The 18,573-nt window shown below is 42.2% G+C and overlaps 1 protein-coding gene across 6 annotated transcripts in view; it reads right to left on the bottom strand.

The window, feature by feature from the left end:
• Nucleotides 1-18,573, bottom strand: part of Hhipl2 (HHIP like 2) — a 201,258-nt gene that overhangs the window by 48,115 nt on the left and 134,570 nt on the right. For 2 of the 6 annotated variants that reach the window (XR_012438959.1, XR_012438965.1), the window contains one exon: nt 1,869-5,566. The exons of the other annotated variants lie outside the window; for them this stretch is intronic. The gene's annotated coding sequence lies outside the window, so the exon portion shown is untranslated. Of the gene's footprint in view, nt 1-1,868; nt 5,567-18,573 lie in introns of those variants that run through there. 6 annotated transcript variants of the gene reach the window in all.

Genomic DNA, 18,573 nt, shown 5'->3' with positions numbered 1-18,573 from the left:
ATTCTTGGCTCTAGCTGTATTGCATCACCATCCTCAAACCCATCATTGCAACTGGGAGAAAGCAAACTGCCTGCCATCTTAACTCAATCAGTATACAGCCCTAGAGCCAAGGATGGCACCAGCCAAATAAAATCCTATAGTTGAGAATGGATGGTGGGGAGTACTTTCCTAAAGGAAATGTGAACCATTACCAGAAGTAAAGGAAATTAATGATTAATCTCAGTCATGTGATGTCTACCAAAAATATGCTGCTTTATATTGCATGTTTCAATGTTAATCATATATTAACAATGCAGTACTTTTTAGAAGAAGGAGAAAGAGGAGGAGAAGGAAAAGGAGCAACCAGAGAAGGAGGAAGAAGAGGAGGAGAAAACAAAAAGGCTCAGAATCCAAGGTCTCCTGGCATGATCCCAGTCACTCCATCTGCATCCCTTACTATTAGTATGACACCATGATTAAATTTCCTATTGTTAGAGATCATTTAATTTCCAAAATAAATTTTCAGCATTTCAAAAATAATATATACTAACAGTGAAGATTCAAATTTCCCTAATCTTGTGACAAAAATCTATTCTTTTATCATGTTAAATAAAAACAGAAATTTCACACCTTAAACATATCTGTCCTTGGCATGGGCTTTCCTCTTAGAATAGACAACACTGATTCTCTAGGTGCATTTTAAAGGGAGACTTGAGGTTTTCATGAGAAGAAATGATAAAAGAAAGTCAAACAAATCTTTCTCACCCTTGCCTACCCACCTCAGCCTAAAGAGCTCCCCTACCTCAAAACCAGGAGAAATAATGGGGAACGATTCTAAGAGATTCTATTTAACTACATGGTACAGGATTTGCCCCCATTGCCTCTGTTCTGGCTTCTTTAGCCATGTCAAGAAGTCTGGCATCCATGAAAAATTGGAGACTCGAGTGGGAGTCAAATGAAGAGTACACTAACATAAAAAAATGTGAATCTTTTACTATATAGATTTATTAAATTAATATAAAACAAAGTTTAACACATGATTTAGTATTAAATGTTATTGTTATATAGCAGTGGTTCTCAACCCCTAGCTTTCATGAAACCATCCAGAAGACTTTCTAAAACCCAGTGGCCAAGCCACTCACCCAGAGCTGCTGATTCCATAGATTTGAGGTGAGGCCTGGGAGTCTGCATTGCTACCAAGTTCCCAGAAGGTCCTGATGCTAGTATTCAGGGGGTCATCCTTTGAAAACCACTGGTGTACAGTATGTGTCTTATTTTACAGGTAGCTGCACTCTGTTAAAAACAAAGTTCTAAAATGCCATTCCAATTTATAGAATTCTAATCCTGGCTTTTTGGATCTTTAAGAAAGAGCTTTAATATAAAGTAAAGCTCATGTTACTTGCTTGTGAGACAGCAAGCAAGGAGAATTGGGAAATCTACACTTCCCCTTAGTCCCAGATGCTGAATCAAGAAAATATTCCACATGATCATGGTTCTGAGGCCAGGAAAGAAGTTGGTGGAGGAAAGAATCTCTCTAATGTTTAGGTCGAAATCAATGATAGTCAGGATGGCTGGTTTTGAACATGGGCCCTTGAAAACTCTAATTTATAATTATTACATCAACAGAAAAGAAAATGAACTTGGTAAAAGTATTAAGACAGTCCTCTTGGTGTGGCCCATGAAACTTCTGGAACTAGTTTATACTCCAGAGCTGCCTTACTCATTACAGTGACCAGTAGTTACCTGATGCCATTGGTTTGAAGGGTCCATTGTTGGAAAAATTCACAGTTCATTCTTGTCTTGAACCCCTCCAGCCGCACTCCCCACCCCAACCTCACCTCCATCCCCAACCCCAGATTTCAGTTGACTTGTGCTGCTAGGAAAGTAATCCTGTCCCTGGGTGTCATGTGGTTTCCAATTCAGAAAGATTTCAAGGAAAAGGGCAGCACAGTTTGCCAGTCATGGGGGAGAAAGAAGGCAATATGCATTTGCACACACATATGGTTTCTATAATAGTATTTTTTAAAACACTGAGTTTGACCCAGCTCTCTGATAGAGACAGGCTGATTGAAGAGGACAGGCCCAGAGAACCCACCTGGACTCTACCCCAGGCAGGGGAGCGCCTGGGCTTGATTTGTGGCCCTGAGTGGAGACTTGTGCTGTGTGTGGTGAGTTTTACCCTTCTGTCATTTTGCTGACTGACCTCTCTCAAGCTACTCTCTCCACACATAAGCTAGCTTCATATGCTTTCAAGCTGGGTGGTGATCTGGAATCCATAAATAATAAGCATCTGAGGAAAACTTACCTCCCTAAAATAGAAGCCAGAAATTTGTGCTCACAAAATGGAACCATCCCAGAGGCCTGTGGTCTCTCCCTCTGAGACAACATGGTGGCCATGGGAACCTCCCTAGCTGCCAGACCACACATCAAAACCTGACAAATAAATCTCTCATGAAAATCAGTTCAGAAGGGTTAGATATAGTTACGGAGTGCTTCCATCTCCCTAAGACTACTGGGTCTGGAATAAAGCCTGGGCTATGGGAAGAAAATCTCCATACAATCAAGTTAAGATGGGTCCAAACCTTGGCTTGTCCCAGTTCCCTTCTTGGGGCCCTGCCTCATTGCCACACAAAAGCTCTAGATCTCTACACCTCTGCCTCCAAGAGGCCAGTGAAGAAAACCATGACACTCAAAAATAATGACAGGAACACTTGGCAGGTGATTTTTTTTATTTTTTATTGACAAACAACAATTGTATATATTTATGTGTCATAATGCGATGTTTTGATATATGTTCATATTGTGGAATGATTAAAGAAAGCTAATTAATAAATCTATTGGGCTGGACATGTAGCTCAGTGGCAGATCACTTGTTCAACATGTGTGAGAACTTGGATTCAATCCCCAGTACTACATAAAAAAGGGGGAAAAAAATCCCCTCAAATACATATCATTTTTTGTAGTGAAAATATTTTATATCTACTCTTATCAATTTTGGAATCTATATGCATTATTATTTATGATATTCACCAGTCTGTGTAATAGACCACTAAAGCTTATTCCCCTTAACTGAAGCCTGCAACATTTCCACTCTCTCTGTCCTCACCTCTCCCCACCACCCTCAATTAACCACCATTCCACTCTATCCTTCTATGAATTCAATTTTTTTTAGATTCTACATATAAGTAAGGCCATGCAGTATTTGTCTTTCTGTGCCTGGCTTATTTCACTTAGCATAATACCCTCCATGTTACTGCAAATGGCAGGTGTCTTGTCTAACCCTGACAGCCTTTTGAATTTCCCATTGTGCTTTCTGCCCACCACCCATGCAACCAGCATTCCTTTTCCCACTGCCTTAAATGTTTCCTGCAGATATGTATACAACAGGTGCCTTCTCATTAGGCCTGCCATTCACCCTTCCAGGAAAATCATTCTACATATACTCTCTACCCCAGTACCCTGTTCCATTTCCTTCATAGGACTTATCCTTATAGAGAAAGTCCCAAGAAAGGCAGGGACCTTATGGGCCTTCATGACCACAGTACCCCAGAGATTGCCATAAATGTTTGGTAAATATTTGCTGAATGAATAAATGAATCCTGAGGTATGGACACTGATTCATTTTCTCTTCAAAAATTGGAAGGGATGGCAACATTAGGCTTGCATTCTCATGGGACCACAATTGCATGAAGCTGAATAAGTAGCACCCCCATTTGTGAGGTAGACAATATATAGTCATGTGTCACTTAATGATGGGGACATATTCAGAGAATGTGTTGTCATTGGGCAATTGTGTTGTTGTGCAGACACAGGACAGTATACTTACAAAAATCTTGATGGTATAGAGTCCTATACACCTAGATAATACAGTTTAGTCTGTTGCTCCTAGGCTACAAATCTGTATCGCAGATTTCTATACTAAATACTGTCAGTGATTGTAACATAATGATAAGGGTTTAGGTATCTAAACGTATCTAAATATAGACAATATAGACAATAAAAATACCATGTGCCAGGAATTTCTCAGCTCCATTATAAACTTATTAACACCATCATATATGTCCTCCATATCTGATTAAAACATTGTTATGCTATGAATGACTACAGTTGTGTTTAATTTAAGATCAACCCAGCAACTTTGACCATTTTCAGGCCCTGCCTTTTGTTTTGCTTGCTGTCTTTATGTGTTTGTCTCATTCATCTCCACACAGCAGTTGAGCACCTTGGGTGTTGACCATATTTCTGTTCATTAGCACCAGGAGAAAACAAAAGAAGCACAAAAAGATGAAACTGAAAACAACAGATCTAGCAGGATCATGGAAGCTCTGAAAATGCTTTAGCTGACTAAAAGCTGTGATGAGACAGCCTCTAAGCCAAAAGACTCCTTCAGACACGTTTCCTGTGACTCCCGCCTTGGACACCATTTTGCTATCACCCAAGCATCTAAAGGGGATAGAAGTGGCAAGAAGGATGGAGTGCAGACCCCTGTCACAGATCATGTTTGTGGAATGAACTTCTCATAACCTTCCCACATGCATTCTCAGCACAACATGCTCAGAACCTAGGGCCAAAATCCTGTTCAACTGATAAAAGAAACAATACATCTGATGTCACATGAATGATCAACCCAGCACAGGTTAAGAGCACTAAAAAAATTCTTTCATAGGTTCCCTGTATCATCTCCTTCTCAGTCTGTGAATTCTTCCCCAGGAGGAAATTTGGGGAAATCACTACCTACATCATTCAATCTCTCTCTCTGTGCTAGGTTTTTCTGTCCCTGGAGATGTGATTTACTGATGAGCCTTAAGCCTCCTGGTTAAAACTGTTCTTCTCACAGGCAGTGGTCCACCTTGCTAACTTGGGCAGATCTCCCTGTCCCTGGACATGTCTAGATAGGGCTCTTTCTCTCTTCCCAATTCAGGCAGTATGTTCCGATTCCCCTCTATCTCTAAATGCACATTTCCTCCTTGGTAATAAACCCCCCAAAGCCTCTTTACTGTTCCTTTTCCTAAGAGCCCTCCATGCTTCCCTCTAACACTCACTCACAGCAACATTCCACTCATAGTTAAAAGGATTCAGACTCTTCTTGTATATGAATAGGGCCTCCATTTATCTACCTGGATTGACTAAGCAGCCAGACCTATACTTCCTATGGATGTTCTTTTCATGCCTTTCTTTCATCATATGGAGTTCCTATGTAACTTGAGAGGGGATGACCTTGCAATGGATTTTAGTTATCCACATTGTTCCTCCAATCTTGAAGAGACAAGGGTAGTCTTTCTCATTAGCAATCCTGTGATTCAGTGAGAGAACCTCTGTCATAATAATTTCATCCCCAGGGCTGACCACTGACACTCCCAATCTCATTCACACCTACAAGAACTAGAACCAAGACAGTGGATGCCTGTGATTTTACACACCTGATTTCTGTTTAGGGGTAATCAGTGAGTTTAGTGGTGTTGGCTGAGCTTTATTTTCATTCACAACTTTTCAGAAAATTGTTAGACAAGTTAAATTCATTTCTTCTCAGGGTTCTTTGTCTCTGACCACTTCCTCTGGGCATGCGAGAAGAAATGCAGTGTAGTGTCTAAGGAAACAAAACCAATGGATTGAATGGTGAGGGGGAGGCAAGAGTCCATTCTGTCCCCTCAAAGCACATCAAAGAGACCTTACCAAATAAGGGGGGGCTCATTCTGACATTCCACAGTCACCTCGGAATTGTCATCCCTCCTCCACCATTATCTCCCTCTGTCTGCTAAACCAAACTGTGGAAACACTTTCTACTCAGCATGCCCCTTCCTTCAACCCCACTCTATTTTCCCAGCAGTTTGATGTCTTCCTAGCTTCCCTAAGCATGTCCTTCCCTCTTGTAAGCTTGTCTCTAGATATTAAAGGGCGCTTTCCTTTAGTGCCATCTGTACTGCCCTCCTCTCCCCAATACAGACACATGCCCAGGGCATAGATTTCAGACACACACACACACACACACACACACACACACATGCATGCATGCTTGCATATGCACAGCAAAGAAGATTTACTGCTCTGGATATTTAGCCACTTTTACAGATTTATTCTTTGAAAAGTAAGAGGTTTCCACTCCTGAGATGGACCTGGAAGGGGTTGAGGGGGAAAGGCAGGCCTGCATATTCAAGCAGCCCACCCAGATCTCAGGCATCTGGCAAAAGAGGGGAGGAATAATGAAACAGGGAGGAGCAAATATAAATCATGAGTCTGGAAATGTCACTCCTTGGAGAGATCTAAGGCTTTAGAGCAATTGCAAAGATTCAGATGCATTCTGGAAATTTATAACAGCAACATCTGGTCCACCCGCAGGTGGATTAGTGCCTCAGTAGGAAAACTCCCATTTCCAGAAGGAGAAGTTACAGAGCAGTGAATCTCAAGGAAGGAATAACAGCTTAGTGAATTACCTGGGGAGCTTATACAAACTGTAGAGGCCCCCACCTGGGATTCCAAAAGGCACATCAGAATCCCCTGGGTCAGTTTACAGTGTTAAAAGCTCCCAGCAACTCCATTAAGTAATCACTGTGGATTCTTCTTGAACCAGATTTTAATTCTACAACCTGGCTGATACATACAAGTCCATGATGGAGGGGAGCTGGCTCTGAAGTACAGGATGTCAGGTGGATAGTCATCTTCAACTGCCTTGGGGAGGAACCCTTGAGGAAAGGGAACCCAAAATCTCTGTGAACAGCTGGGAAAAAGTCAGGAAGTATTTTAGCTTGCTCTGAAGAGTTGTCAAAAAACAAATGCAATCTTGAATAGCATCGCTAAAGTGTATGACCAAGAGAACAGCTCAGTTCTGCCACCCTGGACCCTGTCAGACCTCCTGGGGGAAGGAACCCTTGTTCATTTCTGAACAGCACTTTATTAGACAGAAGGTGACAAACTGGAGCCCTCCTAGAGGAGAGCAACAAGCGCACTGCAGTCACTGGGGGGGCACCCTGCAAGCAAATGGAAAAAGGGATCATCAGCCAGAAAAACAAAGGTTAAAAGCAGCACCAAGACAGCCTTCAGAGCCCTGAAGAGTTGTGTGGAAGAAAGGAGAGATTGTTATGTTCAGCTACAAGTGAAAAAAGTGAGGAGAAGGAAAGAAGAGCTATTGCAATTAGCATTTTACAAATATCATTGTTCAGTCCTCACCACCTCCTTTGAGGTAAGGGTTATCATACCCACTTCTCAGATGGAGAAACTGAGGCTTCAAATTTAAGTAATTTAGCCAAGGCAGCCAGTCTCCAAAGGATAAGAATTAGATTCCAGTCGACCTCTATGTGATTCTCAGCCTTGTTCTTTCCATTACTCCATTAAAAAAAAAAACCTGCTCTGGGAATAAAAATTAGAGGAAAGAAGATGGTAACACAACACAGGAAAGCACTATGGTGGATGTTCTTGGTGCCTTACCTCAGTGCCTTTCTCCATGTCCTCTCCTGATAGTGCAGGCATCTTCCTAGTGGCTAAACTAAGTAAACTAAGGGTACTGGCTGATAAGCTCTATCAGCCCCATTCTTTAGAGACCATCAGATGAATCTAGTCTCCTGCTCCATCCCATCCTGTCTCTCACTCTGCAACCTAAGCCAGTGACTGACCAAGAGGTACACAGACACAAAAGACTGAACCCTTGTCTTTGCAATGGGATCAATTCTGTGGTGTGCTTCGTGTTCCAAAGCTCCTGTGGAGTAGACTATGGCCAGGTGGCCAGGGACTGGTAGAGATCTCATTGGTACACCATGTTTCCCTTCACCCTGTCCATGCTCCTCACTGCACTCTTCCATTTGCAGAAACATCCCCATCTCAGGCTTAGCTTCCAGAGAAACTTGAAGATGCCTTACTCTACTGGCTCCCGAGATTCTGCAATTAAAGGTGTCCAAAAGGGAAGTTTGTAAAGAGTAATAAAAAGACAGGATGGAAGATAGGTGATAGGGAAAGAGAAGAGCACTGTGCTTGCCTTATAAAAAACCCAAAAGATGGCCCTGAGAGCAGTGTAACTGAATGAGCCACCACCCCAGGCCTCACACTTATGGGATGATTTATGATCACAGCACAACTTTATTTCCAGGAAGTCAGCATTCAGAGAAAGTATCAATGCAAGGGTCAAAAAGATGAAAATAAATGAAGGAAAGGACACAACCAAAGGACATCATTTCTTGTGAATACAAACATCAAGAAGAAGCAGTCCCTCCTTCCCTTTCTTCCCCTCACACATGGATCCAGAGAATTTGCTACTAACCAGACTCTGTGAATGTGGCTGAATGTAGTCTGAAAATGGAATGGGGCTCGTGGAAGACTTGGAAGCTGCCTCTCCAATTCCTGGTCAGCCAAGGTCCTATTGCCCCAACTGCTGGAAGGAGAAAACTTCCAGCTATTAGCCTTCAAGGATGGCTTCCATTGCACAGAGCCACCTAGCCCAAGGCCAAGAACTTGTCCACATGGCCTATTTCAGGGGATGATCTACCCAGGGACAAAAAGGCTTAGCCATCTCAGCTAGGGACAGCCCTGGTGGTCACCCCCTCTTTGTGTTCATGGTCCTCTCCTTCAGTGTGGGCTGGAGTTAGTGACTTGTTTCTAATAAATAGAATATGACCAAAGTGGGATCTCTCATTTCCTTGAGTAACACAAAAGTCTTTGACTCAAATCTCTCTCTCTCTCTCTCTCTCTCTCTCTCTCTCTCTCTCTCTCTCTCTCTCCCTTCCTCCCTCCTCCCCTTTCTTCTGCTTACTCAGTTGTGAGACGTTCTATGGAGAGACTCATTACCACATAAACAACTGTTTCACTGTTTCCTTCATTGCACCTAACATTACATGAATTATAGTACCCACTGTCTTATTATTTCATTTTATTTATTCCGTTATGATAGAAGCTTCTTGGGCATTGAGGATTTTGCTTATCTACTGCAATGTCTCCAGCTTCTGGAATAATCCTGCATAGTAAGAATTCAGTGCTGTCAGTTTGACTGAATGAGTAAATTAATGAGTAAGTAAATTAATCTAGGTCAATCTTCAGATCCTTAGAGCCTGCTCCACTTAACCAGCACAAAAGCCTTAGGGGGTTAGGGAGAAGGGTTCCCCCAAGTAACAAGTGTTCAGGCTGCAGGAGGGAAATCAACGTTTTAATATTTTTTTGTCATTTATTCCTCACAACAAACCTATGAGGTCATACTATTATAATCTCCATTGTACAGACCAGCAAATAGGTAAACAAAAAAGTGAAGAAACTTCCTTAAAGTCACAGAGCCAGGAAGCCATTAAGTCAGAATTTGAACTCAGATCTCTCTGATTTCAAAGGTTTGAAGTCAGATCTTTTCATTGCTCTACTCTACAGAGATTGCTATTTACAAAGATACACTAATGGTAAAAGCCAGTCATCTCAACACGAAGCACTAGATATGTCAGAACTATGGGTCCTTCAAAAGTAGAGCCCAAGCCAAGAACATACAGTGGAAAAAAGGCAGTCTCTTCAACTAAATGGTGCTGGTAAAATTGGATATGTATATACAGAAGAATGAAATTAGATCCCTGTCTCTAGCCATACACAATACTCAACTCAAAATGGGTCAAAGACCTAAATCATGAACCTGAAACTACGAAAAAAAAAAAAAAAACTACAAGAAAACAGAGGGGAAACATATAAAGACTTTGGTGTAGACAACAATTTTTTACATAGGACTCCAAACACAGGCATCAAAAATAAAAATACGCATCAAACTAAGAAGCTTCAACACAGCAACAGAAACAATCAACAGGAGTAGTATACAACTCCTATTGTCTATTGCTATACCTATTGTAATAACAATATTGTATTTACAGAATCAGAAGAAATGATATATAGATGGTATCTCTCACAAGGTGTTGGCATCCAGAATATATGAAAAACTCAAAACACTAAACACCAAATACAAAAAAAAAAATCCAATTTTAATAGTGGTCTAAAGACCTAAAGAATAGTCCATGATGGTACATGCCTATAACTCCAGCTACTCAGAGGCAAGAGAATCTCATGTTCCAGGCCAGCCCAGACAAAGTTAGTGAGACCCAAATCAAAAATAAAATATAAGCAAAAGGGATGAGGGGTATGACTCAAGTGGTAGAAACTTTGCCTAGTATGCATGAGGCCCTGGGTTCAATTCCCAGTACACACACAAACTAAACAGAAACTTTTCAAAAGAGTACACATTAATGTTCAATAAATACATGAACAAATTCTTGATTTCACTAAACATCAGAGAAATGCAACTCAAAACTACAATGAGAGATCATCTCATCTGGTTAGAATGACTGGCATCGAAAAGACAAGAAGCAACAAATGCTGGCAAGAATGCAGAGACAAAGGAACACACACACTGCTGATAGGAAATGTAAATTAATATAACCGTTATGGAAAACAGAGTGGAGATTCCTCAGAAAACTATAAATAAAGCTGTCAGACAATCCAGTAATTCCACTCCTGGGTATATATATGCAAAGGAGTTGAAATCTTTGTGCCAGAAAGGTATTTGGACACCATGTTTATTGTAGCATTTTCAATATAGCCAAAATACAGAATCAACCCAGATGCCCGTCGGTGGATAAATGTAATCTATTGACACAATGGAATTCTACTCAGTCATAAAAAAGAAAGCAATCATGTCATGGGTGGAAGTGGAGATCATCAACTGATAAGCCCAACACAGATAAATAAATGCCATGTGTTCTCACTTACTGATGAAAACCAGTAAGTCAACCTTGTAAAAGCATGGAAAGGAGCAGTGGTCACTAGAGATGGGGAAGCCTAGAGGGGAGCTGGAGACAGAAATTAAGAGGGAATTTTAGGAACTTGGAAGGGTGCTAGGGAGAGGTAAGGGATGGAAGAGGGGGACTCAAGGGTAGAATGAGAGTAAATGGAAATGATCAATGCATGATGAGTGCATGTGTGGAAATATCACAGTGAATCTCATTTATTTGTACAATTAACGTGTTAATTGTAATAATATAAAAAACACCAAAGGCCAAGCCTGCCTTACTATTAATCCCCACACCTGAAAACATGCCTAGCAAAAAATTAGTGCCTCAATAAGTATTTGTTGAATGAAAGATAAACTGTCTTAGGTGCTCAGACTATAAAACTACATAACTTCTGCCTCATAGTGCTCATGGTGGGGCTACAGTCACAGGTAACACACCAGAAAGGGTGACCACAATAAGAATTTATTGAGCATTTGCTATGTACAAAGTGCTCTTCTAAACACTTTTCATTAATTTATTCAATCCCTCCAACAAACCTATAAGGTATGTACTAATACTACCTTTGTTTTATAGATAAATGAGCAGAGATCCAGGGAAGATAAACAACTTACTAAAGATCACAAACCTAGTGAGTCCAAAACTCAGGCAGTCTACTCCAGACCTTGTGCGCCAACCTGCTCACACAGCACTGCCTATCTGTGATGCATAGTGATAATCATTGCAGAAGACATGAGTACATGAATCTCATTTACCTTTGACAGCATTAACTGGAAGAGATGTGGAATGACCCTGTTTGAAGTATAGCACCATCAAAGACACTCTAACTCCAAGCTCCTGTGTCCCCAGTGAGAGCGTCCACAAGCCTTTGCCAGGCACAGACCCAGGTCAAAACATAGAGCCAAGACTGCCCTGATCTGATTCTTGTGTTCTTCTGTCCTTCTACTAAGACCTTCCCATCATGAGGCTGCTATCAATGATCGAATGCTTCCCTGACCCCACCCATGCCTTCCAAACAGAGGCCATGTCTGCAGAGCCACCATCTCTCTGAGACAAAGAAGTACAGTCATGTGTCACATCATGTCCTTTTGGTCCACAATGATGGCCCCATAAGATGATCCCACCTGTAATGTTGTAGCCTTCTTAGTTTGTGCAAGTGTACTCTAGGATGTTGGCATAATGATGAAATCCCCTCAGAATGTATCCCCCATTGTTAGGTGAAATGTGGCTGCATAGATGCTCTCAGGGAGCTGGGAAGGGGACATCTTAACCCCAAGGAACAGAGATCATTACTAAAGGCAGAATGTTTCTGGAAACTTCTCTTTCTTCGGCAGCATCTTCCCAGAGTTCCATAAAGGAAGGTCACAGCTTAGTTCATAAGCATAGGGATTTGGTTTCATACTGATGTTAAACTGATCATGAAGTAGACCTCGACAAGCTGACCTCCTTTGAGCTCATTTTCTGTTGAAGTGAAGATATGATTGTGAATTTTGCATATCATCAAACTTTGGGTATGAAATGGAGCCATTCAAGGAAATGGGCATTGAAAAGTTGTCTAATCTCTTACCCTCCAGTGAGATGGCTCCAAAATAACTCTAGAGTAATACAAACATTCTAGTGTTCGTAAATCTTACAGAAAAGGCAAAGGAAGAAGAACACACTAAGTAGATTTTGGTTACATAATTCCTCCTTTCACACAACAGCCATGTCAGTCAAGAAACAGCACATCCACTCATGAGCCACCTGCAGGAAAAGACTGGCCACCCAGTAGGAAACCAGGCATTTACCCATGAACTAAAAGGAAAAGACAATCATGGGGACCTTTTGTCCTTTTTCTGGTGAGGAGACAGGAATTACTGAGTTGTGCTTTCTAAACATCAGCTTGTGTAGGAGGATGCTCACTCATGCTCCCCATTCCCCAATGACACAATGTTAATTCTTTCTGCAGGAGAGCAGTCAGGCTCACTGCAGATTAATATAACACCTCCAAGAGCCACCGAGGAGCCAGCCCTGCATACAGAGCACAGGAACAATGTGACCAGCATAGATATCACTGCATTGGACATTCGTCCAGTGCACAAGGATAACAACTGTGCTTTTCACAATTTCTTTGCTTACATAATCTCCAAAATCAAATGTAAGTCAAGGAAAGAGATCTTTATGAGCACAGAGAAGAAGAGGCAAAGCTCAGTCTGATTTTTAAAAGCATAAGAGAGAAGTATAAAATTAAAAAGATACATAACTGAAGGTTAATTTTTGGGAGAAGAGGCACTTTTTATGTCAGTTTTGGAATCTATATGAAGATTTGATGAGAATGAGGCCTCTGGCTAGAAAAATTATTTTAAATTACAATATGGTAAAAAGGACTACAGCCACTCCCTCCTTCTAGCCTGTGGCTTATGGATGGCTTTGTCACAGGCCAAGAGGGTGAAAAGCAGAGCTCCCAAACAGATGAGTAATATCCTCTATCTTGCTGGGTTTTTTTTTTTTTTTTTGAGGAAACTAAAACTCATAGAGGTTTGCCATATTTCCAAGGCTGACTCAGCCAGTATTCAATCCTTCTGACTCTTATCCCTTCACGCTGCATTTTCAGCTTTGCATAGTCACTCAGGAAAGTGGACCTCTGGGCTAGTGGAATGTCTCAGGTGTTGGAGCACCTGTGTAGCAAGCACAAAACCCTGAGTTCAAACCGCAGTACAGCCAAAAATGAAAAATGCAGGGCAGTCTACACCCACGTCGCCAGTCAGAGGGAGGCAACCATGAAGAGGTGCCCCTTGCACACAGTCTTGCACTCCTTCTCTTCACAGTACATCTATTGTGTGGGAGGAACTTCAATTTCAACACACATGCACTCACACATACAATTATATTCGGAGACCTAGAGATAAGGTGATAGTTCAGTGGGATGGAGTAGGGCTCCTAATCATGACAGACACCACGTCCTGAGGTTTTCTGATCTGTCCCCTTAAAAGTCACATATAATCTCAGCTACTCATGAGACAGACATAGGAGGATTGTGGTCCAAGGCCAGACTAGGCAAAAGCACAGGCCCTATCTGAAAAATAAACTAATAATAAAAAGGACTGGAGGCATGGCTCAAGTGGTAGAGTGCTCGTCTAGCAAGCATGAGGCCCCACTACTGCCCAAAAAAAGGAAAAAAGCAAGCAAGCAAGAAAGAGAAATCACAGCTAAGTGGTACACACCTATAATCCCAACACTTGGAGACTGAGGCAGGAGGATCATGAGTTCCAGACCAGCCTGTGCTACATAGTGAGACCCTGTTTAAAATAAATAAATAAATAATAGCCCTGAAAGATGGAACCACAGTTGTAAGTACACAGGACACAAACACACCCAAACACACACCACCATCCCAGCTCCCACCAATCACTCTGCTTTCCAAATCCCCCTGCTGAGCTCAAAACTGGCTCTCTGGGTGCCCCAGCTCAACCAGGCTCCAAGCTTAGATTACATGTGAAGAGGACATAAGTGCCACCCACTCCCCACCATCCACCCTGAAAAATAGCCTTTCATAGTGAAGGGACAGTTAGTGCCGCAGTGGCTCAGCACAAGAGTTAGGGTCAGACAGAGTTGGATCCGCATCTCAGTTCTCCCTTTCTTCAGGGAACTACTCTGCTCCAGAGAGCACTATTCACACTGTCACCTCTAGGCAAAACCTCCACAGAGAATACCATGCCAGTGATGTTCCCTGAGTTGGGGCATGCCAAGGCCCCAGCTACTGACTAGCAATGAACTAGTAGTGTTGCTTGAGCAAAGTCTTACCCAGCCTGATCCCCAGTTTCCTTCACTTATAGAGTGACTATTTTAATGTGTACATCTCCTATTTATTCTAAGGATTAAATGAGATCATATATGTACAGTGCTTAGCACAGAGCCTGACACATTGAATATATCAATAATTGCTTTCAATTCTTTTCAAGGATCATATCCATATGAGGGTATGATCTAACAGTTTCAGGAAAGGAAGTTTGTGACCCCAGAAGTTTCTCCATCCCTCCCCATGAGCCCCACTTGATTATCCAGGAAACATCAAATCTAGGTAACTTTTTATTACCTAAATTCTTAATGGAAAGGAGTGAACTGGAGAGGAATGAAGACAGAAGTAGCTTTGATTAGGATGATAAAGCAGAGTTCATAACCCACACCATACCACCCCCAATTCTCCCCAGGAGCTTAGTGTTATATCACTTAGCCTTGAGAATAAGGGGCCCATCAGACTCTCACCCATACTACCCATGGATACATGGAATTAAAAAAAATAAAAGTTGCACACAAAAGAAAACAATCAATTACACCTACATTCTGAAGTTCAGACGTACCATAGTTGTATGCTTGCACAGTAGCCCTTCTCAACTGGGAGTTTCCCTGATGGCCAAAGCAGACACCTTCATACACACATTCGTATACAGAATACGTAATAGTTAACTCTCTTCTCGCATGGCAGTGCCTAAGTACCAAAGGACTGAGGAAATAATCACTCAAACCGTTGTCTGTGTTCCTTGGTTCAGAACCCATGATGTAGGTAAGACAGATACCATTGCTGCCAATTTACAAATGAGAAACAAGAAGGGATTTAAAGTTCATCCACTGCAATACTCTCATTTTGCAGATGAGAAAACTCATTTAACAGGTACTGTTTTAACATCCACTTCTCTCTAATGTGGCTGTTTCCCTATCCCAGTTAATAGTCCATAGTAATATAACTTGGCTAATGTGGACACAACAGATTCTGCTAAATTTGAAAAAGCACACAGATAACAAATGGATTCACAAATGCTGTCTTTTTAGAGTTGTATTTATGTCCTGTGCCCTAGGTGGACACAAACTAACAGTGTGAACTGAGGAAAATCACTTCAAACTTTGGGCTGAAGTTTCCTCATTTATATAATGAGATTGTATTGAGAATTTAGCTTCCATTAAGGTCTCTTCCAACTTTAAAATCACTTATCTGTGAAAGTAGTTTGTGAAGCCATCCACTCGAGATTATCCCGCTCTTCAGGGACACCACCTCTCTAAACTATTATTTGCTAAGGCCAGTTTTAGTCCCATTTCATCCTTCTGGGTGTCTGGCATTCTGAAGATGGCTTTGGTGAAGGCACTTTCATTTAAATTGTGACTAAAGTCCAAGAAAACTCTAAACAGACCAGCAGCCCTTTGGACATTAAAAAGATGAGCCTGTCTATACACTACACTAAGCCCAGAAAACAATTCATCAGAAGCTTTAGGCCTGGAAGAGTAATGTCTACACTTGCATGAACAGAACCTTCTTCCTTACACACCCAAGATTTACTGTTCTAACCTAAGACCATCTGCTCCTGAGTGTCTCTACGCTGAGGAAGGAAACCGGGTGTAAGGCATTCCCAGCAGCTCAGACTTACAGGGCTGAAGTCTTTCCAGTGGTTGCAATTCCTCTGCAAAATAAATAATATCAGCTGTCCAAAGGGAGCCAGAGGCAAGGTACGGAGTCAAACAGATATAAGAAGAGCTAAGAAGATGACTCTAGTAAGTCATAGATTGTATAAATGAAACATGATAGATTTTTAAAACTTCAGATCTTTATCATGATGGGGTTTTAAAGTAATTTTTGAGGAAATGTAAAAAACAAATTTAAAAAACTACATAACAAACCATATTGTCATATGGCTCTCTAAATAGTAAAAAGAAATAAAATAGTATGGGCCACCCTCTGCCTCTCTGTTTTCAAGGTCCCTGTGCATTCACATACACATATGCACACACACGTGCATACCTAGGTGTGCACACTCACAGGTCATTTGGGGTTTAACCTTTCCATTCCATCCACAATTCAGTTTTTCTATATATGTTTATATATTTAGATCAAGTCCATTTAAGAGGGCTTAAAACACAGGATGACCTATAATGACTCATCACAATGTCTAAATTTTTAATTACTTATGATGCCTCATGGGGATTTTTACACTTAGGATAGCTTTTGCTTATTCCAAATATAGTAGGCTCCATTGTGCAAATGTATTTGAAAATATTAAGAGTGTGCATATGTGATGAAATATGCTTTATTCTATTAACAATAAGGCATTTTTAATCAGAGGTCCACTCACAAATGCCGAGGTGCTGTGGAAGTTATTTCTGCACTGTTTCTCTTCTCATATAATTGGATTCCTGTGTCTGCTGCTGAAATCCAAATGGGCAAGACTCAGTGCTTATTTATGTTCATTTCTTGTGTGACACGAAAAGAATCTAGTATGAGAGGTTTTAATTGGAGACTAAATGTACAGGATCTTACTAGCTTCAGACATGTCCTAAAAATAAAAAATAGTCTCATTTTAATAGATGGGTTCACTGAAACACAGTGGTCGGAGTACATAAGGGACAAAGAAGCACCAGGTCCAAAGCTTTAAGAATGTAGTCGGCTCTTGGCCTCAGTCACCAATCAATCTCCCTTCAAAGGCAAACAAACACACAGCAGGTAAAAGCTGTGCCTGAAGCCTCCCCAAAACTACTACTGAGTCTCAGAGAACTGCTTCCACGTAAGATTTTTACAGAGGGAAGCTGCCTCTGGTTTTACAGAGTGAGATTGAACTCTAGGGGCCCAAGAATGTGCTTAGTACTGCAGAGAAGAGGAAGTCAAATGCCATTCTTGGGGCACTTGAATACTCCCGTCATGTGAGGCCAGTACCAGGAAGTTGATGGTGAGCAGCAGAATATAGCCATATATCTGAGAGGCAGGACCTTGATTTCAGAAGACACTCCACTAAGCACTGGGAAATCTACCCAGGCCCCATTAGCTGCCTGAGGAAATGAAGAGGGACAGGAAGTGCTCCAAAGGCTTACCTCACACTGCAGCCAAAATGACTGCACCTCTATCAGAACTTCCAGAAAGCAGTTTTGTTTGAGACCCTTTAAATTAAATCCTGTTGTTGAGCATGGTAGGGCATGCCTGCAATCCAAGCACTGGGGAGGCTGAGGCAGGAGTTCAAGGCCAGCCTGGACTACATAAAGAGACCTTGTCTCATAAAACAACAAAAAGTGGACCTTGCGAAGATGGCGGCTAGAGGTAGGAAGCAGAAAGCGACCCTCCTATAGTGAAATCTTGGAGAGACGCTGGAGACACACTTTGCAGGCATAATCACCGAGAAAAGGCATAACTTTGACTCCTCCACATCTCCAGCCGGCGCAGAGAATCTCCACTTCACGTTAAACGGAGAACCGAGGGGGGCCCCCGGGGCCGCCAGTGGCCGGCGCCCATACGGCTTGGGAAGACGCGGACCAGGTGAGCTTCGCGGTACCGCGGTTCCCCCACAGACAAGCCTGGGCCAGAGCAGCATAGCCCCCTGGACAGACTGACCTCCACCCGGGAAAAAAAGAGAAACTGAGTACTAAGCAATAAGAACAGTTAAGACACGCTGGAAAGAGGGTGGGGCGCCCTGAGCGCTGAAGATTGGGGGAAGGGAATCCTTCCCGGGACTGTAAAGAAACGAGCCGGGCGGGCCGGAGAGGCTCTGGCGGGAGCGGGGCGCGCCAGCAACCAGGAGCAGGGACGCTTGTGAGAGGAGGGAAGACCCACTTCCCACGTGAACTGTAAATAAACACGCAGGCCTGACAACGCGGGGCAGTGTCGCCTTTCCCAGTGCTTGGAAAGGGAAAAGCCTGTAGCAGAGGCCCCCCTCCCCCGCACAGGAGAACTCTGAGCAAACAAAGCCTGTGGGACCAGGTGAGTGCTAAGCTCACCCCAGAGATCTGCATAAATAACGCCGCCAGCTACAGGCGGAGAGCAGCAGGCAGGCAAACCACAGTTGCAGATACCACTCTCAGAACTGCCTCCAGACGCTTTTTTTTCTTTTTCTCCCTACCTTTG

The sequence above is a fragment of the Castor canadensis genome, chromosome 11 (assembly GCF_047511655.1).
Source record: "Castor canadensis chromosome 11, mCasCan1.hap1v2, whole genome shotgun sequence".
NCBI lineage: Eukaryota > Metazoa > Chordata > Mammalia > Rodentia > Castoridae > Castor > Castor canadensis.
Note: the sequence above shows the minus strand (reverse complement) of the source record. Positions and strands in the feature narration are given on the sequence as shown.